A 23,007-nucleotide genomic window follows, 5' to 3' on the forward strand; every position below is an offset into this window, starting at 1 on the left:
CACACAGAGACAGACACACACACACACTGGTGGTCAGGGCCAGAATGTCTCATTTGCAGTGGCAATTTTAGCTTGTAAATCTTGGTGAAAAAAAATGGGCTGCATGCCTGCAAAGTCACTACACAACACTAAACAATACATTAATTGCACTATAACGGTGACAAACGGTGCCCACAAACGACCTACATAAAGCTGTCCCAACTGCAGTCCCAACATCTTACCACTGCTACACCTGGCTATCAGCGGAGCCTGGCAGTGAAACAGTTCATTCAGCCTCATTTACTGCCTTTTAACTGCTTTGGGATAGGGGGCAGTATTTTCCATATGCATATAATTAGTAGATTTGGATAGAAAACACTCTAAAGTTTCTAAAACTGTTTGAATGGTGTCTGTAAGTATAACAGAACTCATATGGCAGGCCAAAACCTGAGAAGATTCCATACAGGAAGTGCCCTGTCTGACAATTTGTTGTCCTTCTGTTGCACCTCTATCGACATTACAGCATCTGTGCTGTAACGTGACACTTTCTAAGGCTTCCATTGGCTCTCTAAAGCCGCCAGGAAGTGGAATGGGGTGTCTGCTGTCTCTGGGCAAAGTACAGCAGCTTTGTTTGTGAGTGGTCAGCCTGGGGACAGTGAGACTGGAGATGCACGAGACTTCTCCATTTTTTTCTTTCAGCCTTTGAATGAATACAACGTTGCCCAGTTGGAATATTATCGCTATTTCACGAGAAAAATAGAATAAAAATTGATTTTAAACAGCGTTTGACATGCTTCTAAGTACGGTAATGGAATATTTAAAAAGAAAATGTCACGAAATGCACTCGCGCGTCACCCTTCGGATAGTGACCTGAACGCACAAACAAAACGGAGCTATTTGGATATAACTATGGATTATTTGGAACCAAAACAAGATTTGTTGTTGAAGTAGAAGTCCTGGGAGTGCATTCTGACGAAGAACAGCAAAGGTAATCCAATTTTTCTAATAGTAATTCTGAGTTTACTGAGTCCCAAACTTGGTGGGTGTCAAAATAGCTAGCCGTGATGGCCGAGATATGTACTCAGAATATTGCAAAATGTGCTTCCGCCGAAAAGCTATTTTAAAATCGGACATAGCGATTGCATAAAGGAGTTCTGTATCTATAATTCTTAAAATAATTGTTGTGTATTTTGTGAAAGTTTATCATGAGTAATTTAGTAAATTCACTGGAAGTTTTCGGTGGGTATGCTAGTTCTGAACATCACATGCTAATGTAAAAAGCTGGTTTTTTGTCACGTCCTGGCCAGTATAAAGGTTAATTAGTATTGTAGTTTGGTCAGGACGTGGCAGAGGGTATTTGTTTTATGTGGTTCAGGGTGGTGTGTTTTGTAAAGAGGGTGTTTGATTTAGTAATTCCGGGTTTTGGTTTATGTTTAGGTATTTCTATGTGAAATACTGTCCCGAGTTGCCAGACTGCCCAGACTGTCCCGAGTTGCCAGACTGCCCAGACTGTCCCGAGTTGCCAGACTGTCCTGAGTTGCCAGACTGCCCAGACCGTCCTGAGTTGCCAGACTGCCCAGACTGTCCCGAGTTGCCAGACTGCCCAGACTGTCCCGAGTTGCCAGACTGCCCAGACTGTCCCGAACTGCCAGACTGGCCCGACTGCCCCCCGGCGATGCCAGACTGGCCCGACTGCCCCCCGGCGATGCAAGACTGGCCCGACTGCCCCTCGGCGATGCCAGAGTGGCCCGACAGCCTGGAACGGCCGGAACCAGAGCCACCTCCAGATATAGGTGGGTTGGGGAGGGGGGGTGTAGCACAGTGCCGTCGTTGACGGCAGCCACCCTCCCTTCCCTCCCTTTAGTAGAGGGGAATTTTGTTTTTGTTGTTTGGGGTTGTTTTTTTTTTTTTTTTCGTTTTAAGGTGCTTCCGGGGTTAGCACCTTTAAGGGGGGGGTACTGTCACGTCCTGGCCAGTATAAAGGTTAATTAGTATTGTAGTTTGGTCAGGACGTGGCAGAGGGTATTTGTTTTATGTGGTTCAGGGTGGTGTGTTTTGTAAAGAGGGTGTTTGATTTAGTAATTCCGGGTTTTGGTTTATGTTTAGGTATTTCTATGTGGAGTCTAGTGAGTGTATGTCTATGTTTGATTAATTGGGGTTGGGACTCTCAGTTGAAGGCAGGTGTTGTCTATCTGCCTTTGATTGAGAGTCCCATATAGTAGGGTGTGTTTGTGTTTGCTTTTGTGGGTGATTGTTCTGAGTTTAGCCTTGTGCCTTACCAGACTGTCTGTATTTCGTTCGGTCACTTGTTTTGTTATTTTGTACGTTCATTTTGGAAGTTAATAAATCTCAAGATGAGCATACACATACCTGCTGCGTTTTGGTCCTCCATTACCGACGACAACCGTGACAGAATCACCCACCAACCAAGGACCAAGCAGCAGAGGAGGGAGCAGAGGGACTTCGAGTTGGACTGGCGGGAGAAGTGGACCTGGGAGGAAGTTCTGGACGGGGCCGGACCTTGGCACCAGGCTGAGGATTATCGCCGTCCGCAGTGGGAAATTGAGGCAGCCAAGGCAGAGAGGCGGAGGTACGAGGCCAAGTACGCGCTGAGGGAGAAGCACGAGAGGCACCCCCAATAATTTTTTTTGGGGGGGCACACGGGTAATTTGGCTAGGCGTAAGAAGAGCCGGAAGCCAGCTACCCGTGGTTATATGGAGGAGCGTATGGGGTGGAGAGCGCTATGTTTCGCTGAGGAGCGCACTATTTCACCCATACGCACGCACAGTCCGGTGCGCGTTATTCCAGCCCCTCGCAGGTGCCGTGCTAGAGCGGGCATCCAGCCTGGTAGGAGGATGCCTGCGCAGCGCATCTGGTCGCCGGTACGCCTCCGAGTACCAGGCTACCCAACTCCCGCTCTACGCACGGCTACCATCAGGCCCCTGCACAGCCCAGTCTGTCCTGTACGAGCACCCCGCTCGTACAGGGCTACTAGTTCCATCCAGCCAAGACGGGTTGTGCAGGAGGTAAGATCTAGACCGACTGTGCGCCTCCATAGGCCTGGGTTTCCAGCTCCTGTCTCTCGTGCGGACCCGGAAGTGCGTCAACCCAGTCCGACTCGTCCTGTTCCCGCTCCCCGCACTAGCCTGGAGGTGCGTGTACATAATCTGGTAAGCCCAGTACCAGCACCACGCACCAGGCTACAAGTGCGTCAACCCAGCCACGCCAGTCAACAGTCACCAGAGCTGCCCGCCAGTCAACAGTCACCAGAGCTGCCCGCCAGTCAACAGTCGTCACCAGAGCTGCCCGCCAGTCAACAGTCGTCATCAGAGCTGCCCGCCAGTCAACAGTCGTCATCAGAGCTGCCCGCCAGTCAACAGTCGTCATCAGAGCTGCCCGCCAGTCAACAGTCGTCATCAGAGCTGCCCGCCAGTCAACAGTCGTCATCAGAGCTGCCCGCCAGTCAACAGTCGTCATCAGAGCTGCCCGCCAGTCAACAGTCGTCATCAGAGCTGCCCGCCAGTCAACAGTCGTCAGAGCTGCCCGCCAGTCAACAGTCGCCAGAGAGGTCAGACTGCGCTGAACTGCCGGAGTGGCCAGACTGCGCTGAACTGCCGGAGTGGCCAGACTGCGCTGAACTGCCGGAGTGGCCAGACTGCGCTGAACTGCCGGAGTGGCCAGACTGCCCTGAACTGCCGGAGTGGCCAGACTGCCCTGAACTGCCGGAGTGGCCAGACTGCCCTGAACTGCCGGAGTGGCCAGACTGCCCTGAACTGCCGGAGTGGCCAGACTGCCCTGAACTGCCGGAGTGGCCAGACTGCCCTGAACTGCCGGAGTGGCCAGACTGCCCTGAACTGCCGGAGTTGCCAGACAGCCCAGACTGTCCCGAGTTGCCAGACTGCCCAGACTGTCCCGAGTTGCCAGACTGCCCAGACTGTCCCGAGTTGCCAGACTGCCCAGACTGTCCCGAGTTGCCAGACTGTCCTGAGTTGCCAGACTGCCCAGACCGTCCTGAGTTGCCAGACTGCCCAGACTGTCCCGAGTTGCCAGACTGCCCAGACTGTCCCGAGTTGCCAGACTGCCCAGACTGTCCCGAACTGCCAGACTGGCCCGACTGCCCCCCGGCGATGCCAGACTGGCCCGACTGCCCCCCGGCGATGCAAGACTGGCCCGACTGCCCCTCGGCGATGCCAGAGTGGCCCGACAGCCTGGAACGGCCGGAACCAGAGCCACCTCCAGATATAGGTGGGTTGGGGAGGGGGGGTGTAGCACAGTGCCGTCGTTGACGGCAGCCACCCTCCCTTCCCTCCCTTTAGTAGAGGGGAATTTTGTTTTTGTTGTTTGGGGTTGTTTTTTTTTGTTTTTTCGTTTTAAGGTGCTTCCGGGGTTAGCACCTTTAAGGGGGGGGTACTGTCACGTCCTGGCCAGTATAAAGGTTAATTAGTATTGTAGTTTGGTCAGGACGTGGCAGAGGGTATTTGTTTTATGTGGTTCAGGGTGGTGTGTTTTGTAAAGAGGGTGTTTGATTTAGTAATTCCGGGTTTTGGTTTATGTTTAGGTATTTCTATGTGGAGTCTAGTGAGTGTATGTCTATGTTTGATTAATTGGGGTTGGGACTCTCAGTTGAAGGCAGGTGTTGTCTATCTGCCTTTGATTGAGAGTCCCATATAGTAGGGTGTGTTTGTGTTTGCTTTTGTGGGTGATTGTTCTGAGTTTAGCCTTGTGCCTTACCAGACTGTCTGTATTTCGTTCGGTCACTTGTTTTGTTATTTTGTACGTTCATTTTGGAAGTTAATAAATCTCAAGATGAGCATACACATACCTGCTGCGTTTTGGCCATCCATTACCGACGACAACCGTGACATTTTTGATATAAATATGAACTTGATTGAACAAAACATGCATGTCAAATCAAATCAAATCATATTTATTTATATAGCCCTTCTTACATCAGCTGATATCTCAAAGTGCTGTACAGAAACCCAGCCTAAAACCCCAAACAGCAAGCAATGCAGGTGTAGAAGCACGGTGGCTAGGAAAAACTCACTAGAAAGGCCAAAACCTAGGAAGAAACCTAGAGAGGAACCAGGCTATGAGGGGTGACAGTCCTCTTCTGGCTGTGCCGGGTGGAGATTATAACAGCACATGGCCTAGATGTTCAAATGTTCATAAATGACCAGCATTGTCAAATAATAATAGTCATAGTAGTTGTCGAGGGTGCAACAAGTCAGTAACACAAGAGTAATTGTCAGTTGGCTTTTTCATAGCCGATCTTTGAGAGTATCTCTGCCGCTCCTGCTGTCTCTAGAGAGTTGAAAACAGCAGGTCTGGGACAGGTAGCACGTCCGGTGAATAGGTCAGGGTTCCAGCAGGTCTGGGACAACAGGTCTGGGACAGGTAGCACGTCCGGTGAACAGGTCAGGGTTCCATAGCTGCAGGCAGAACAGTTGGAACTGCAGCAGCAGCACGGCCAGGTGAACTGGGGACAGCAAGGAGTCATCAAGCCAGGTAGTCCTGAGGCATGGTCCTAGGGCTCAGGTCCTCCGAGAGAGAGAAAGAAAGAATTAGAGAGAGCATATTTAAATTCAAACAGGACACCGGAAAATACAAGAGAAATACTCCAGATGTGACAGACTGACCCTAGCCCCCCGACGCATGTATTGTATAACATAATGTCCTAGGAGTGTCATCTGATGAAGATCATCAAAGGTTAGTGCTGCATTTAGCTGTGGTTTGGGTTTATGTGACATATATGCTTGCTTGCAAAATGGCTGTATGATTATTTGTGTCGATGTACTCTCCTAACATAATCTAATGTTTTGCTTTCGCTGTAAAGCCTTTTTGAAATCGGACAATGTGGTTATATTAACGAGTGTCTTATCTTTAAAATGCTGTAAAATAGTTGATTGTTTGAGAAAATTGAATTGTGGTATTTTAGTTGGTTTTGTATTTTGCGCCGTGCGATGCCATTGGCTGTTGGCTAGGGATTTCGTCCCACCTAGCCCAGAGAGGCTAGGATTGACGTTGTCAATATAACTATTAGTTTAGCACTTTGAAATGTACAGCGGCAGAATTCAGAACATGGGCCGTTCTTACAGTGTTCTCCCTGTACACCAAATCAGAACCGTAGGATAAATAAAGGTGGTACATAACCAGACAATGAAAGCTCTTACAATAATCAATGATTACATTTCTCTAAAACAGGTTATAGGCTTGTGCACCACCAAGTCAGAACAGTAGGTGAAATTAAGAGGGGTAAATAGACCAAATTATTAGGGTGAGACACATGGGCTACTAACATCTTACTACACAACATACACTTAGTATTACTTTCTTAGCTACAGTATACACATCTCCCTGGCATATTACATCATTTATGCAGAAGCATACAATACATTTTTGGACTCACTTGAACAGGAAGGTGGCACGGCGGTCGTTCACAGGCAAATTTTGTCATCAAAGTCTGGCATTCTCTGGATTTATGGTGCTTTCAAAACAACTGGGAACTCTGAAAAAAAACAAGGTTGAATCATTTTTTTATTTTTATTTATTTCACCTTTATTTAACCAGGTAGGCAAGTTGAGAACAAGTTCTCATTTACAATTGCGACCTGGCCAAGATAAAGCAAAGCAGTTCGACAACATATTAAAACACAGAGTTACACATGGAGTAAAACAACATACAATCAATGATGCAGTAGAAAAAAATAAAAAATAAGACTATATACAATGTGAGCAAATGATGTGAGTTAACCTGTTGGGTCTAGGGGGCAGCATTTGCACGTCTGGATAAAAAAAATTTACCCGATTTAATCTGGTTACTAATCCTACCCAGTAACTAGAATATGCATATACTCATTATATATGGATAGAAAACACTCTAAAGTTTCCAAAACTGTTTGAATGGTGTCTGTGAGTATAACAGAACTCATTTGGCAGGCAAAACCCTGAGACATTTTCTGACAGGAAGTGGATACCTGATGTGTTGTATTGACTTTAAACCTATCCCATTGAAAAACACAGGGGTTTAGGAATATTTTGGCACTTCCTATTGCTTCCACTAGATGTCACCAGCCTTTACAAAGTGTTTTGAGTCTTCTGGAGGGAGATCTGACCGAACAAGAGCCATGGAACGATGATGGCCCATTAGACACCTTGCGCGCGAGTTCATGTTGGGTACCCTCGTTCCAATACGTTATAAAAGAGTATGCATTCGTCCACCTTGAATATTATTCATGTTCTGGTTAAAAAAGGCCCTAATGATTTATGCTATACAACGTTTGACATGTTTGAACGAACGGAAATATATCTTTTCCCCTCGTTCATGACGAGAAGTCCGGCTGGCTTACATCATGTGCTAACGAGACGGAGATTTTTGGACATAAATGATGAGCTTTTTTGAACAAAACTACATTCGTTATGGACCTGTGATACCTGGAAGTGACATCTGATGAAGAGAATCAAAGGTAATGGATTATTTACATAGTATTTTCGATTTTAGATCTCCCCAACATGACGTCTAGTCTGTATCGCAACGCGTATTTTTCTGGGCGCAGTGCTCAGATTATTGCAAAGTGTGATTTCCCAGTAAGGTTATTTTTAAATCTGGCAAGTTGATTGCGTTCAAGAGATGTAAATCTATAATTCTTTAAATGACAATATAATATTTTACCAATGTTTTCTAATTTTAATTATTTAATTTGTGATGCTGACTTGACTGCCGGTTATTGGAGGGAAACGATTTCCTCAACATCAATGCCATAGTAAAACGCTGTTTTTGGATATAAATATGAACTTGATAGAACTAAAAATGCATGCATTGTCTAACATAATGTCCTAGGAGTGTCATCTGATGGAGATTGTAAAAGGTTAGTGCATCATTTTAGCTGGTTTTATGGTTTTGGTGACCCTGTCTTTGACTTGACAAAACATTACACAAAACTCTTGTAAATGTACTGTCCTAACATACTCTAAATTTATGCTTTCGCCGTAAAACCTTTTTGAAATCGTTAAACGTGGTTAGATTAAGGAGATGTTTATCTTTCAAATGGTGTAACATAGTTGTATTTTTGAAAAACTTGAATTTTGACATTTATTTGGATTCAAATTTGCCGCTCTTGAAATGCACCTGCTGTTGATGGTGTGCACCACGGGTGGCACGCTAGCGTCCCACCTAGCCCCAAGAGGATAAGGGAGGTAATGGCAAAAAAATGCCATGGTGGCAAAGTAAATAAAGTATAGCAAGAAAAACACTGGAATGGTAGATTTGTAGTTTGAAGAAAGTTCAGAGATAAAATATAAATAATATGGTGCAAAGGAGCAAAATAAATAAAATAAAAAAATACAGTAGGGGAAGAGGTAGTAGTTTGGGCTAAATTATAGATGGGCTATGTACAGGTGCAGTGATCTGTGAGCTGCTCTGACAGCTGGTGCTTAAAGCTAGTGAGGGAGATAAGTGTTTCCAGTTTCAGAGATTTTTGTAGTTTGTTCCAGTCATTGGCAGCAGAGAACTGGAAGGAGAGACGACCAAAGGAGGAGTTGGCTTTAGGGGTGACCAGAGAGATATACCTGCTGGAGCGCGTGCTACAGGTGGGTGCTGCTATGGTGACCAGTGAGCGGAGATAAGGGGGGACTTTACCTAGCAGGGTCTTGTAGATGACCTGGAGCCAATGTGTTTGGCGACGATTATGAAGCGAAGGCCAGCCAACGAGAGAGTACAGGTCGCAGTGGTGGGTAGTATATGGGGCTTTGGTGACAAAACGGATGGCACTGTGATAGACTGCATCCAGCTTGTTGAGTAGGGTATTGGAAGCTATTTTGTAAATGACATCGCCGAAGTCGAGGATTGGTAGGATGGTCAGTTTTACGAGGGTATGTTTGGCAGCATGAGTGAAGGATGCTTTGTTGCGAAATAGGAAGCCAATTCGAGATTTCACTTTGGATTGGAGATGATTGATGTGAGTCTGGAAGGAGAGTTTACAGTCTAACCAGACACCTAGGTATTTGTAGTTGTCCACAAATTCTAAGTTAGAACCGTCCAGAGAAGTGATGCTGAGCAGGCGGGCAGGTGCAGGCAGCGATCGGTTGAAGAGCATGTATTTAGTTTTACTTGTGTTTAGGAGCAGTTGGAGACCACGGAAGGAGAGTTGAATGGCATTGAAGCTCGTCTGGAGGGTTGTTAACCTCTATGGGCTAGGTGGGACGCTAGCGTGCCACCCGTGGTGCACTCCATCAACAGCAGGTGCATTTCAAGAGCGGCAAATTTGAATCCAAATAAATGTCAAAATTCAAATTTTTCAAAAATACAACTATTTTACACCATTTGAAAGATAAACATCTCCTTAATCTAACCACGTTTTACGATTTCAAAAAGGTTTTACGGCGAAAGCATACATTTAGAGTATGTTAGGACAGTACATTTACAAGAGTTGTGTGTAATGTTTTGTCAAGTCAAAGACAGGGTCACCAAAACCATAAAACCAGCTAAAATGATGCACTAACCTTTTACAATCTCCATCAGATGACACTCCTAGGACATTATGTTAGACAATGCATGCATTTTTAGTTCTATCAAGTTCATATTTATATCCAAAAACAGCGTTTTACTATGGCATTGATGTTGAGGAAATCGTTTCCCTCCAATAACCGGCAGTCAAGTCAGCGTCACAAATTAAATAATTAAAATTAGAAAACATTGGTAAAATATTATATTGTCATTTAAAGAATTATAGATGTACATCTCTTGAACGCAATCAACTTGCCAGATTTAAAAATAACCTTACTGGGAAATCACACTTTGCAATAATCTGAGCACTGCGCCCAGAAAAATACGAGTTGCGATACAGACTAGACGTCATGTTGGGGAGATCTAAAATCGAAAATACTATGTAAATAATCCATTACCTTTGATTCTCTTCATCAGATGTCGCTTCCAGGTATCACAGGTCCATAACGAATGTAGTTTTGTTCAAAATAGCTCATCATTTATGTCCAAAAATCTCCGTCTTGTTAGCGCATGATGTAAGCCAGCCGGACTTCTCGTCATGAACGAGGGGAAAAAATATATTTCCGTTCGTTCAAACATGTCAAACGTTGTATAGCATAAATCATTAGGGCCTTTTTTAACCAGAACATGAATAATATTCAAGGTGGACGAATGCATACTCTTTTATAACGTATTGGAACGAGGGTACCCAACATGAACTCGCGCGCCAGGTGTCTAATGGGACATCATCGTTCCATGGCTCTTGTTCGGTCAGATCTCTCTCCAGAAGACTCAAAACACTTTGTAAAGGCTGGTGACATCTAGTGGAAGCAATAGGAAGTGCCAAAATATTCCTCAGCCCCTGTGTTTTTCAATGGGATAGGTTTAAAGTCAATACAACACATCAGGTATCCACTTCCTGTCAGAAAATGTCTCAGGGTTTTGCCTGCCAAATGAGTTCTGTTATACTCACAGACACCATTCAAACAGTTTTAGAAACTTTAGAGTGTTTTCTATCCATTTATAATAAGTATATGCATATTCTAGTTACTGGGTAGGATTAGTAACCAGATTAAATCGGGTACATTTATTTTATCCAGACGTGCAAATGCTGCCCCCTAGCCCTAACAGGTTAACACAGTGTCCAAAGAAGGGCCAGAAGTGTACAGAATGGTGTCGTCTGCGTAGAGGTGGATCAGAGATTCACCAGCAGCAAGAGCGACATCATTTATGTATACAGAGAAAAGAGTTGGCCCAAGATTTGAACCCTGTGGTACCCCCATAGAGACTGCCAGAGGTCCAGACAGTAGGCCCTCCGATTTGACACACTGAACTCTGTCAGAGAAGTAGTTGGTGAACCAGGCGACGCAATCGTTTGAGAAACCAAGGCTACTGAGTCTGCCGATGAGGATGTGGTGATTAACCTGTCTAGGCTAGGCGGGACGAATTCGTCCCACCTACGTAACAGCCACTTGCAGCCTGTGGCGCGATTTTCAAAATCTTAAAAATCCTATTACTTCAATTTCTCAAACATATGACTATTTTACAGCCATTTAAAGATAAGACTCTCGTTAATCTAACCACACTGTCCGATTTCAAAAAGGCTTTACAACGAAAGCAAAACATTAGATTATGTCAGCAGAGTACCAAGCCAGAAATAATCAGACACCCATTTTTCAAGCCAGCATATAATGTCACCAAAACCCAGAAGACAGCTAAATGCAGCACTCACCTTTGATGATCTTCATCAGATGACAACCCTAGGACATTATGTTATACAATACATGCATGTTTTGTTCAATCAAGTTCATATTTATATCAAAAACCAGCTTTTTACATTAGCATGTGATGTTCAGAACTAGCATACCCCCCGCAAACTTCCGGGGAATTCGCTAACATTTTACTAAATTACTCACGATAAACGTTCACAAAAAGCATAACAATTATTTTAAGAATTATAGATACAGACCTCCTCTATGCACTCGATATGTCCGATTTTAAAATAGCTTTTTGGTGAAAGCACATTTTGCAATATTCTAAGTACATAGCCCAGGCATCACGGGCTCGCTATTTAGACACCCGGCAAGTTTAGCACTCACCATAATCATATTTACTATTATAAAAATGTCATTACCTTTTGTTGTCTTCGTCAGAATGCACACCCAGGACAGCTACTTCAATAACAAATGTTGGTTTGGTCCAAAATAATCCATCGTTATATCCGAATAGCGGCGTTTTGTTCGTGCGTTCCAGACACTATCCGAAATAGTAAAGAAGTGTCACGCGCTTGGCGCAATTCCTGACAATAAAATTCAAAGTATTCCATTGCCGTACGTCGAAGCATGTCAACCGCTGTTTAAAATCAATTTTTACGTCATTTTTCTCGTAGAAAAGCGATAATATTCCGACAGGGAATCTCCTTTTCGGCAAACAGAGGAAAAAATCCCAAAGGCGGGGGCGGTCGGGGTCACGCGCATAAGCTAGTGTCTCTTGATGGGCCACTTGAGAAAGGCGATAATGTGTTTCAGCCTGGGGCTGGAATGACGACATTCTGTTTTTTCCCGGGCTCTGAGAGCCTATGGAAGACGTGGGAAGTGTCACGTTAGAGCAGAGATCCTTAGTAAATGATAGAGATGGCAAAGAAGTTCCAGAAATGGTCAGACAGGCCACTTCCTGTAAAGGAATCTCTCAGGTTTTGACCTGCCATTTGAGTTCTGTTATACTCACAGACACCATTCAAACAGTTTTAGAAAATTTAGGGTGTTTTCTATCCATATGTAATAAGTATATGCATATTCTAGTTACTGAGTAGGAGTGGTAACCAGATTAAATCGGGTATGTTTTTTATCCAGCCGTGTCAATGCTGCCCCCTAGCCCTAACAGGTTAACAGAGTCAAAAGCTTTGGCCAGGTCAATGAATACGGCAGCACAGTATTGTTTCTTATCGATGGCGGTTACGATGTCGTTTAGGACCTTGAGCGTGGCTGAGGTGCACCCATGACCAGCTCTGAAACCAGATTGCATAGCGGAGAGGGTGCGATTCGAAATGGTCGGTAATCTGTTTGTTGACTTGGCTTTCGAAGACCTTAGAAAGGCAGGGTAGGATGGATATAGGTCTGTAGCAATTTGGGTCAAGAGTGTCACCTCCTTTGAAGAGGGGGATGACAGCAGCTGCTTTCCAATCTATGGGAATCTCAGACGACACGAAAGAGAGGTTGAACAGGCTAGTAATAGGGGTTGCAATAATTTCGGCAGATTATTTTAGAAAGAAAGGGTCCAGATTGTCAAGCCCAGTTGATTTGTAGGGGTCCAGATTTTGCAGCTCTTTCAGAACATCAGCTGAATGGATTTGGGAGAAGGAGAAATGGGGGAGGCTTGGGCGAGTAGCTGTGGGGGGTGCAGTGCTGTTGAATGCAGTAGGGGTAGTTAGGTGGAAAGCATGGCCAGCCGTAGAAAAATGCTTATTGAAATTCTCAATTATAGTGGGCTTATCGGTGGTGACAGAGTTTCCTATCCTCAGTGCAGTGGGCAGTTGGGAGGAGGTGTTCTTATTCTCCATGGACTTTACAATGTCCCAGAACTTTTTAGAGTTGGAGTTGCACGAAGCGAATTTCTGTTTGAAAAAGCTAGCCTTGGCGTTTCTAACTGCCTGTGTGTATTGGTTTCTAACTTCCCTAAAAAGTTGCATATCGCGGGGGCAGTTCGATGCTAATGCAGAACGCCACAGGATATTTTTGTGTTGGTTAAGGGCAGTCAGGTCTGGGGAGAACCAAGGGCTATATCTGTTCCTGGTTCTAAATTTCTTGAAAGGGGCATGCTTATTTAAGATGGAGAGGAAGGCATTTAAAAAAAATAACCAGGCATCCTCTACTGACGGGATGAGGTCAATATCCTTCCAGGATACCAGGGCCAGGTCGAATAGAAAGGCTTGCTCGTTGAAATGTTTCAGGGAATGTTTGACAGTGATGAGTGGAGGTCGTTTGACCGCTGACCCATTACGGGTGCAGGCAATGAGGCAGTGATCGCTGAGATCTTGGTTGAAAACAGCAGAGGTGTATTTAGAGGGCACGTTGGTTAGGATGATATCTATGAGGGTGCCAGTGTTTGCGGCTTTGGGGTTGTACCTGGTGGGTTCATTAATAATTTGTGTGAGATTGAGGGCATCAAGCTTGGATTGTAGGATGGCTGGGGTGTTAAGCATGTCCCAGTTTAGGTCACCTAGTAGCACGAGCTCTGAAGATAGATGGGGGGCAATCAGTTCACATATGGTGTCCAGAGCACAACTAGGGGCCGAGGGGGGTCTATAGCAGGCGGCAACGGTGAGAGACTTGTTTTTGGAGAGGTGGATTTTTAAAAGTAGAAGTTCAAATTGTTTGGGTACAGACCTGGATAGCAGGACAGAACTCTGCAGGCTATCTCTGCAGTAGATTGCAACACCGCCCCCTTTGGTCGTTCTATCTTGTCTGAAAACGTTGTAGTTAGGGATGAAGATTTCAGAGTTTTTGGTGGACTTCCTAAGCCAAGATTCAGACACAGCTAGGACATCCGGGTTGGCAGAGTGTGCTAAAGCAGTGAATAAAACAAACTTAGGGAGGAGGCTTCTAATGTTAACATGCATGAAACCAAGGTTATTACGGTTACAGAAGTCATCAAAAGAGAGCGCCTGGGGAGTAGGAGTGGAGCCAGGCACTGCAGGGCCTGGATTCACCTCTACATCCCCAGAGGAGCAGAGAAGAATAAGTATGAGGGTACGGCTAAAAGCTATAAGAATTGGTCGTCTGTGACGTCCAGAATAGAGAGAAAAAGGAGCAGGTTTCTGGGGGCGATAAAATAGCTTCAAGGTATAATGTACAGACAAAGGTATGGTGGGATGTGAGTACAGAGGAGGTAAACCTAGGCATTTAGTGATTATGAGAGAGATATTGTCTCTAGAAACATCATTGAAACCAGAAGATGTCATAGCATGTGTGGGTGGAGGAACTGAGAGGTTGGATAAGGTATAATGAGCAGGGCTAGAGGCTCTACAGTGAAATAAGCCAATAAACACTAACCAGAACAGCAATGGAGAAGGCATATTGACATTAAGGAGAGGCATGCTTAGCCGAGTGATCAAAGGGTCCAGTGAGATTCAGACAGCTAGCCGGGCCATAGGTAGCAAGCTGGTGGAAGATGGGAGGGAGGTCTGTTTTTAGCCACCTCGTGCGTCATGATGACGTCATTAATCTTTAGGTTGTAGCTGTAGAAAGAGGCCGGATTTACAATTCTGAGTTGGATGACCGTTCAAAACGTATTTTCCCAGTCGAAGCTCGTTTATTCCCGACTTCCCAGTTGTCTTGAACTCACTGAAGTCAAGTTCTCGCTGTTCCAAGTTAACAGTTGTTTTGAGCATGGCACAAATCATTCTTCATTGACAGCATGGCCAACGTTGAATGTTTATGATTTTAAACTTGTAAAAGTCCTAGATTTTTGACCACACAGCCACTCCACTGAATAGCAGGTTAGTGATTGTATTGCAATGCTTGAGGTTAGCCACTGTCACTGATTCCTTCCAAACCACTCATTGTGGAATTTGCAATTTCCAACTTGTTGTGTAATGGTTATGTCCATGAGCACCGATAGATCTATAATTTCTCTTCATTATTTCTCTTCATATGACAAGGATTAAAGAGGATGTGACAGTAGATTGTCAACTTGATTCACTTGATGACTGCTAGCTAAGATTTTGAAAGTATGATGTTCACATGATCAGTCCAATCAAAGCTACTGTATATATATAACGTGATTTGATGTAATTTTATCTGTGACCAGTGACAATGCACCCAAGGGGCTAACATTTTCTAACTCTACACTTAGGCTTGGCGGTGACGTAGTGTCCTCATGAGTGACAGAACACTGAACCAATCACGGCGCATCACTCCGTATTTTCTGCTGGCTTGCCCCACCACCACAGAAAGCACTGAGCTAGGTTGAAATACCTGCATTTTGGAGATGCCTTATTCTAGAAAACCAAAAAGAGACCATGTTTGTATGCAGCTTTATTAACTCAATGACATATGTATATATTTTGCATTGTTTGCAAACTGATATGTGACACGTATTAATGCCAAAATAACATGCAAAATAGGCAAGCCCCAAACAAACAACAAATTTGTCAGGGCTTTCAGAAGGATCGGACCAATACGCAACGTGATCGTAGTTCCACATCTTGAAATTCAATCGGGAAACTAATGCAGTATACAATAAACTTGAAATACAAAACAAGAAAGCCGTGACGCAGAGCAGGCATACACTACTCACAAAATGAACAACCCACGGCATACAATTGGAAAACCCCCTACATAAATATGATCTCCAATCAGAGGCAACAAGAAGCAGCTGCCTCCAATTGGAGATCAACCCAAACAAAACCCGACATAGAAAGAGAAAACCTAGAACCCAAAACATAGAAATAACAACCCAGTGTCACAAACGTCGATGAAAGGGGACCAAAGCGCAGCGGGTATAGTGCTCATCTTCTTTTATTATCGTAATAACGTGAACACTTAAACAAAAATAACAAACCGACAATCAACAGTTCTGTAAGGTTCCCAGACTATACAGAAAACAACCACCCACAACCCACAGGAAAAAACAGGCTGCCTAAGTATGCTTCCAATCAGAGACAACTAACGACATCTGCCTCTGATTGGAAACCATACTCGGCCACACAAAGAAAAACACGCATAGAAAATGAAAACTAGAACATATCCCCTGGAAACAAACACCCCCTGCCACACCCTGACCAACTACAATGACAAATGACCCCTTTTACTGGTCAGGACGTGACACCTAGACTGTCAACCAAACACCCCCTGTCACGCCCTGACCATCTACTATATAAAATGACCTCTTACACTGGTCAGGACGTGACAAAATTATTATTATTATTATTATTATTATTTGCTAAGAATGTTGGGCTAAAAACGGCTGGGTCTCTGCCCCACCTGCCCTGAATGACTGATTGCCAGTGCTCGTGTGTGTGTGTGTGTGTGTGTTACTGACGGTCCTGTGGGACTTGTCTCCGTGCTGATCAATGCCATTGACTACATTGTACCGTATCTATTCTGTATGATATTATATGACTCTTTACTGAATTTTATGAGGCTGTCCACATACACCACACCTACACCTCAGCATAGTACTCTGTACACCTGAGAGGTTTTTCTCTACTGGCAGGAAAGAGAACAACTCATTCATTATTCATATCATTATTCATATCATTATCATTTATTTATTTATTTCTCTAAAGAATCAATGTTATTTCATCGTGGTTACAATATGCACAGCATGTGCCGCACACGCACACACACCATTATCATATTGGTTGCTTAAGGCTGCCCACTGTCAGACAGAAAGATGTCAGTAGTGTGTATGTGTGAGGACAGACATGTGTCTCCTCTAGGGAGGTAATTAGCTTGTGAATATTCATATATGCAAACACAACATGAATAATATCCCTCCAAAGGTTAGCTCATTAATTACAATCAACAATTAAAGGAAATACTTTTATATTGAATTATTTTGCTGTTTACATGGCGCTGATGTTCATGCATAACTTACTGTGGGGTCAAAACCCATCAGTCTGTGTCTCTATTGTACATAGTCAACAGGCCCTGTCTATACAAAGACACATATCAATTCTGTGACTACAGACACATGGAGAATTCATTGCCAAACACACACACTCAAACCCTGGTACTAGCTGTAGTTGGTAGGTAGCTGAAGGGGATGTGGTCTTCGATCCTCTTCAGTCTGGTTAAATTCACTCAGATCCATTTCCAAACTACTACTGCTCTAACACACACACACACACACACACACACACACACACACACACACACACACACACACACACACACACACACACACACACACACACACACACACACACACACACACACACACACACACAAATACCCCTCTCTCTCCTGTCTAGTGTGTCATGTGATAGGGCCATGTCCCAACATGGCTCTTAAACTCAGCAAGAAAATAAACATCCTCTCACTGTCAACTGCGTTTCTTTTCAGCAAACTTAACATGTGTAAATATTTGTATGAACACAACAAGATTCAACAACTGAGACATAAGCTTAACATGTTCCAGAGACATGTGACTGATAGAAATATAATAATTTGTCCCTGAACAAAGGGGGGGGGGGGGTCAAAATCCAAAGTAACAGTCAGTATCTAGTGTGGCCACCAGCTGCATTAAGTACTGCAGCGCATCTCCTCCTCATGGACTGCACCAGATTTGCCAGTTCTTGCTGTGAGATGTTACCCCACTCTTCCACCAAGGCACCTGCAAGTTCCCGGACATTTCTGGGAGGAAAGGCCCTAGCCCTCACCCTCCGATCCAACAGGTCCCAGACGTGCTCAATGGGATTGAGATCCGGGCTCTTCGCTGGCCATGGCAGAACACTGACATTCCTGTCTTGCGGGAAATCACACACAGAACGAGCAGTATGGCTGGTGGCATTGTCATGCTGGAGGGCCACGTCAGGATGAGCCTGCAGGAAGGGTACCACATGAGGGAGGAGGATGTCTTCCCTGTAACGCACAGTGTTGAGATTGCCTGCGATGACAACAAGCTCAGTCCGATGATGCTGTGACACACCACCCCAGACCGTGACGGACCCTCCACCTCCAAATTGATCCCGCTCCAGAGTACAGACCTCGGTGTAACGCTCATTCCTTCAACAATAAACGCGATTCCGTCCATCAACCCTGGTGAGACAAAACCGTGACTCGTCATTGAAGAGCACTTTTTGCCAGTCCTGTCTGGTCCAGCGACGGTGGGTTTGTGCCGGTGATGTCTGGTGAGGACCTGCCTTACACCAGACCTGCACGCCCTCAGTCCCGCCTCTCTCAGACTATTGCAGACAGTGTGAGCACTGATGGAGGGATTGTGCATTCCTGGTGTAACTCGGGCAGTTGTTGTTGCCATCCTGTACCTGTCCCGCAGGTGTGATGTTTGGATGTACCGATCCTATGCAGGTGTTGTTACACGTGGTCTGCCACTACGAGGACGATCAGCTGTCCATCCTGTCTCCCTGTAGTGCTGTCTTAGGCATCTCACAGTACGGACATTGCAATTTATTGCCCTGTCCACATCTGCAGTCCTCATGCCTCCTAGCAGCATGCCTGAGGCACGTTCACGCGGATGAGCAGGGACCCTGGGCATCTTTCCTTTGGTGTTTTTCAGAGTCAGTAGAAAGGCCTCTTTAGTGTCCTAAGTTTTCATAACTATGACCTTAATTGCCTACCTTCTGTAAGCTGTTAGTGTCTTAATGACCATTCCACAGGTGCATGTTCATTCATTTTTCATGGTTAATTGAACCCTTTACAATGAAGATTTGTGAAGTTATTTAGATTTTTACGAATTATGTTTGAAAGACAGGGTCCTGAAAAGGGGACATTTCTTTTTTTGCTGAGTTTAGTATCGTTTCCTTCAGGACTACTGACCAGACGGACTACTGTCTAGACTTGACAGTTCAGTATTCTGATCTTAAAGTTCTGATCATGGAATTCCCAACACGTCACGCATCTCTACCTACATTTTACATTTGTCTACCATGTCCACATAACGTCTGGATTGCATTTTCTCACGCTATATTAAAAATCTAGTTCTGCAAAATGTGATAACACAACAACAACTTGATAGCAGTAGCTAACAATTGTAGCTAATTAGCCAGCTATCCACTAACTAACCAGAAAGATAGCAAATCTAAAGGGATTGCAAATGGCATAACTCTTGCCAAAGAAAAAAACATATGTGACCGACCGGCTTGATTCGGTCGTATGTAGCAACATTTTTAACTGTGTTTTTTACATTGGAAAAAAGTAAAGACTCCAAATTGGTATATCATACACTACAGTTGAGAAACAATGGGAAACTAATTCTGTTTTGAAAGTTGATAAACTTGTAAGCTCACTCTTGAGAAAATAGCCCTTGAATGTTTCGGTACTACTACTGGAGAGTCCCTCTTTGTCAACACCATTCATCAATGTTCTCACCCTTTTAAGCCTTAGCCCCACCCATCTCTTTAAGGATTCACATGTGAGGCTATGAACTAAACAACCAAATATTTCAAGACTAAAGGCTGGTTTATATTATGGTGTGAAGATCAATTTAATCTGGAGAGCCAGAGTGTGTTCTGGGTGTTGGTAAACTCAAGGCGTTGTCAGATTGTCTGTTAATAAATTCAGAGCGTTTCACTCTTGGAGTATTCAGAGTGCACACTGGATGCTCTGGCCGAGGAGTAGGGTTGATCTGCGCGTTTTGACCTCACAACAGTAGTCAAGTACCCACTCTAACTGGCTAACTTTAGCTAGCTACTTCCAGACACAAATGAGAGAACAGTTCACTAACCATTACTCTCCCTAGCAGAGCTGGTTAGGCTGTTTTTATGTTATCCAGAACGTTGGTGACTGCAACTGTGCTGCTGGCAACAATGGAATTACATGTTTTTGCCAATGTTTACTGACACCGGCCATATTCAACAGGTGTTGAGCATTCTTAAATTAGTTAGTTATTCTGCGCTCTGGCACACTCAGACGAGACTGCTCTGAAATCGGAGTAGATAGACATAGCTGGTAAACACGCTCTATCAACAGTTGTTGCAATGACATCATGAATATTCTATGGAAATAGTTACTTACATAGTGGAGTCTTTTGTTTAGACATGTAGCCTGCTAGCTAAATAATAAACCCTAATCCCAACTCATAATGTTACTACCCTGCATGAATCTGCAGGTAGCTAACCAAACAGGTTCTGTTAACCTCTATGGGGCAGGCGGGACGAATTCGTCCCACCCACGTAACAGCCAGTTGAATCCTGTGGCGCGATTTTCAAATACCTTAAAAATCCTATTACTTCAATTTCTCAAACATATGACTATTTTACAGCTATTTAAAGACAAGACTCTCGTTAATCTAACCACACTGTCCGATTTCAAAAAGGCTTTACAACGAAAGCAAAACATTAGATTATGTCAGCAGAGTACCAAGCCAGAAATAATCAGACACCCATTTTTCAAGCTAGCATATAATGTCACAAAAAACAAAACCACAGCTAAATGCAGCACTAACCTTTGATGATCTTCATCCGATGACACACCTAGGACATTATGTTATACAATACATGCATGTTTTGTTCAATCAAGTTCATATTTATATCAAAAACCAGCTTTTTACATTAGCATGTGACGTTCAGAACTAGCATACCCCCCGCAAACTTCCGGCGAATTTACTAACAATTTACTAAATTACTCACGATAAACGTTCACAAAAAGCATAACAATTATTTTAAGAATTATAGATACATTACTCCTCTATGCACTCGATATGTCCGATTTTAAAATAGCTTTTCGGTGAAAGCACATTTTGCAATATTCTAAGTACATAGCCCGGCATCACAGGGCTAGCTATTTAGACACCCAGCAGGTTTAGCACTCACCAATATCAGATTTACTATAAGAAAAATGGTCTTCGTCAGAATGCACTCCCAGGACTTCTACTTCAATAACAAATGTAGGTTTGGTCCAAAATAATCCATAGTTATGTTCCAACAGCAACGTTTTGTTCGTGCGTCCCAGACACTATCCCAATGGTAAAAAACGGTCGAGCGCACGGCGCATTTCGTGAGAAAAGATTTCTAAATATTTCATTACCGTACTTCGAAGCATGTCAACCGCTGTTTAAAATCAATTTTTATGCCATTTTTCTCGTAAAAAAGCGATAATATTCGGACCGGGAATCTGCAATTAGATAAACAGCCGAAGGAAAATATATCACTGGGTCGAATCGGGCACGCGCCTAATTCCATTGTCCTCTGATGGGCCACTTGGCAAAGGCGATTATGTGTTTCAGGCTGAGGCTGCCTCGTCATCGTTCAGGTTTTTCCCGGGCTCTGAGAGCCTATTGGAGCCCTAGGAAATGTCAAGTTACAGCTAAGATCCTGACTCTTCAATAAACAGAAGCAAGAACAACAACACCTTGTCAGACAGGCCACTTCCTGCATGAAACCTTCTCAGGTTTTTGCCTGCCAAATGAGTTCTGTTATACTCACAGACACCATTCAAACAGTTTTAGAAACTTTAGGGTGTTTTCTATCCATATGCAATAAGTATATGCATATTCTAGTTACTGGGTAGGAGTGGTAACCAGATTAAATCGGGTACGTTTTTTATCCGGCGGTGTAAATACTGCCCCCTAGCCCTAACAGGTTAAGCAGAGTGACACAGGGGAACCCAAGAGCAGACTCAGACCAGGAAACAGGGATGAATGAACCAAAATATTTATTGTTATCCAGAGAACTATGGAGTGCAGATCCGGGGAAGATCGAATGAGTTGCAGAAAAGCCAGATGTGGAGACTGAGGTTGGAGTTAGCTGAGTAGAACAGGGTAAACAGGTCCTGAGGAGAATCCAAGGTAGTGGTGGTGAGTAAAATCCAGAGCAAGGTAGTTGGGTGGTGTGATGTGGAACAGGAGACAGTAGCCAGAGACAGAGAGGTAACTGCAATGAGAGGATAAACGGTGTCAGGCATGGAAACAGGCACAGCAGAGTAACAGGATCTTGAGTAATCATAAATGGCTAGAATCATGAACTGACTGAGCAGGGATTACGATCTGGCAGCTTGGAAGTGGCAGGACTGAGTATTTGTAGGGGTCTTGATTATGGAATAAGTTGCAGCTGCTAGGGATCTGCTCTGACTTCAGCACACCTGTCTCCAACCACACAATCACACAGAGAGGGAGAGGGAGAGAGAGAGAGAGTACAGGGGGAGTAACTGCAGGTCAAGAAGACACTAGATGAACAGCAGAGGGAGAGGGAGAGAGAGAGAGAGTACAGCGGGAGTAACTGCAGGTCAAGAAGACACTAGATGAACATCAGAGGGAGTAGCAGGAGCAGATGTGACAGGTTCAACGTTAGTTAGCTAACATTAGGTTATAACCAGCAATGCAAATGGCTCATTGATACGAATTATATAACTACACATATTATACATGTTAGGTTAGCTAGCTAGCCAGCTGGCTAATGTTAACTAGCTAGCTAACAGTACACTAACTTGAAATGAAAACAACTTTCGGACAAATTTTGAAATGTGTAATATCTGAAATATCTGTCACACCCTGATCTGTTTCACCTGTCCTTGTGCTTGTCTCCACCCCTTCCAGGTGTCACCCATCTTCCCCACTTATCCTCTGGGTATTTATACCTGTGTTTCTGTCTGTCTGTTGCCAGTTCGACTTGTTATTTCAAGCCTACCAGCATTTTGTGCCTCAGCTCTTGCTTTTTCCAGTTTCTATTTTCTTGTCCTCCTGGGTTTTGACCCTTGCCTGTCCTGACCCTGTACCCGCCTGCCTGACCACTCTGCCTGTCCCTGACCCTGAGCCTACCTGCCGTTCTGTACCTTGGCCTCTACTCTGGATTGTCGACCGCTGCCTGCCTTGAATCAAATCAAATTGTATTGGTCACATACACATGGTTAGCAGATGTTAATGTGA

General features: G+C 44.2%; 1 pseudogene; it reads right to left on the reverse strand.

Annotated features, from left to right (window-relative positions):
* The window catches only part of LOC145860880 (uncharacterized), a 79,464-nt pseudogene extending 60,783 nt beyond the window's left edge, over positions 1-18,681 (reverse strand).
* Between the last annotated feature and the right edge of the window lie 4,326 nt (positions 18,682-23,007).

Source organism: Salmo salar, chromosome 15 (assembly GCF_965601325.2).
Source record: "Salmo salar chromosome 15, fSalSal1, whole genome shotgun sequence".
In the NCBI taxonomy this organism is placed as follows: domain Eukaryota; kingdom Metazoa; phylum Chordata; class Actinopteri; order Salmoniformes; family Salmonidae; genus Salmo; species Salmo salar.